We start from the raw sequence: 2,314 nt of genomic DNA, 5'->3' as shown, positions 1-2,314 counted from the left end.
GCCTCGCGCACCTGCACGTGAGTCCAGCTCCCTCCCCGCTGCCCCAGTGCACTTTGCTCATCCCACCTCCCTGCCCCTCCACGCTGCCCTCTGTGAGGTGTGAGGACTGACACCTGCCCAGGTGCCTGCCTGGGGAACCCTTGCCGCCTCGGAGTCCTTGCTCGAATATAACCTTTAAGTAAGGCCTCTTCTGTAACTGTTTAAAACTGCATACCTCATAGCTTTCGTCATCTTCTACTGTCATATAACTTACTCATTTATTAGGTTTTTTATTTCTTGTCTCTGTCCTCTGCAGAACATAAGCTCTACAGAGATGTGCCTAGAATAGTATTTAAAATTTTGTAGGCACTCAGTAAATATTTGTTTGATGATTGTTCTTTTGACCATAATATATCGTAGTTATTAATTGTCATTTAATTTCAGTATTTATTTTAAATAAGTTATTGTAGTGATTCAAAAGTGTTCTTATTACAGATATTGTTTTAATAGCCACGTAGCTCATGAAATAAAGGTATTTGGTCAGGAAACTTAGTGTATGTTGAAAGTGGATTCGGGTGTTTTAAAATACATTTCTATTACAAGCAGAATTTTCATTTCTAAATTTAATTTTCATATTTAGAAAAATAAAATATGGTCAGATAGAATCGTAAAGAAATTTTATGCTTTCCCGTTTTTGTGCCTTTGTTTTATTTCTTTCACTGACTCTAGACACCTCTCAGATCTGAGTTGGCTGTATTAATAACCTTCCTATGAAAAATAATAATAATTAAAACATCTCTTTAATATTTTTGCAGTAAAATTCAGTTTTTACTTTGCAAGAAATTATGGTATACCTAGGTTTCAGTTGGTAGAATTGCACAATGCTACCTTTATTTTTTAGAAATTACGAAGAAAGTTTCACAAATAAGGCAATGCATTACCCAGAAGTACCTTTCCAAATATGTATTCCAGGGCGGGGTTTTGAGAGCAGGTTCTAAGTGTGTGTGTCTGAACGTTTCAGGCAACGCTAGTCCTCGGTACATTCGCTGCACGACGTACTGCTTCCCGTGCACGTCCGACATGGCCAAGCAAGCGCAGATCCCGCTAGCCGCGGTCATCACGCCCTTCGCCACCATTCCTTCAAATGAGGTAAGTGCGGCAAGAGAGGGCAATTCAGTGATCCACCGGTTCCAGAATTCTCCTCGCATCGTTACTTTCTTTTACATCATTCTGTATCGTAAACAGAAAACCGGAGTATATGATGCGACACGTAGTCATTCAGTTCATTAGGAAAACAAAATCTGACGAGCTGTGCTTATTGGCGTCCTGTATAGCAGACGCTGAAGGACTGGGACACTTTGGGCCTGTTGTAACAATGCACTTATACAGAAAGTGTGGACTGTCATACGGTGACAAATGCCAAGCCCTTGCGTGAAGCCGTGAGGCCGCGAGGCCCTAGCTCAGGGCCCCAGTCTCTTGGTAGTCTGGCGAGGAAGGTAATGGAGCCCGAGGCCCCTGTCTGACTGCATCTGCTTTCATGATCGCTGGGCCGAGTGCTCATGCGCTCCTCCTGGGAGTCAGCGTGATTAGAAAGCACGAGGAGACAGGTCTGTAAGTTCTAGCTTGGAAAGATGTTTTCCACGTATGGTTACGTGGGAAAGAAGACAGGCAGTGGTGTACACTTGAAGTTCCTGATACCAGGATGCTGTTACTGGATATTGGGACTGGGACCAGCCCATGCTGCTGCCATTCCTCCCCCGATGCCCTGAGTGACAGCTGCCCACTTGCACAGAGACACGAGCACGAGGGCAGAGCCAGCCTAGCGGGGGGTGAGAAACGCATCACTTCTGGCAGGAGCCGTGACCTGCACCCCATCGCAGTGGTCTGGGGAGTTAGGGTGAACCCTGCGTTGCTTTTGCTGCGCTAAAGGCCGGAGCCTCTGATTCTCTCTCCAGTTTAGACCTCTGCCTGGCGTATGACCTTGGAGGTCACCTGATCTAGATGAGATGTGTGTGTTTTACATAATAATAACGATGTTAACTAGCTGGTTTCAACATCTTATGAAAATTTTCAAACATTCAAAAAATTTGTAACAATTTTATAGCGAACGCCCATATACCTACTCCCTGGATTCTACCATTAACACTTAACTGTACTTGTCTGATCACATATTGATTCATCTGGCTATCAGTCTACCTTTTTAAAATGTGTTTCGAAAGAAGTCACAGATATTCCCTTACATACTCTAGCATGCTTATCATTAAGCAGAGTTTAATATTTCTTTACAGATTATTTTTCCTTTTGAGGCAAAATGTACTTACAATAAAATGCACAG

The 2,314-nt window shown here is 43.3% G+C and overlaps 1 protein-coding gene across 1 annotated transcript in view; it reads left to right on the top strand.

The window, feature by feature from the left end:
- Positions 1 to 2,314, top strand: part of SEC24D (SEC24 homolog D, COPII coat complex component) — an 89,726-nt gene that overhangs the window by 8,016 nt on the left and 79,396 nt on the right. The gene's annotated exons all lie outside the window — the stretch shown is intronic.

The sequence above is a fragment of the Pteropus vampyrus genome, unplaced genomic scaffold, assembly GCF_000151845.1.
Source record: "Pteropus vampyrus isolate Shadow unplaced genomic scaffold, Pvam_2.0 Scaffold174, whole genome shotgun sequence".
Classification (NCBI taxonomy): domain Eukaryota; kingdom Metazoa; phylum Chordata; class Mammalia; order Chiroptera; family Pteropodidae; genus Pteropus; species Pteropus vampyrus.
The sequence above is the reverse complement of the archived record's forward strand: the minus strand, read 5'-3'. Positions and strand labels throughout refer to the sequence as shown.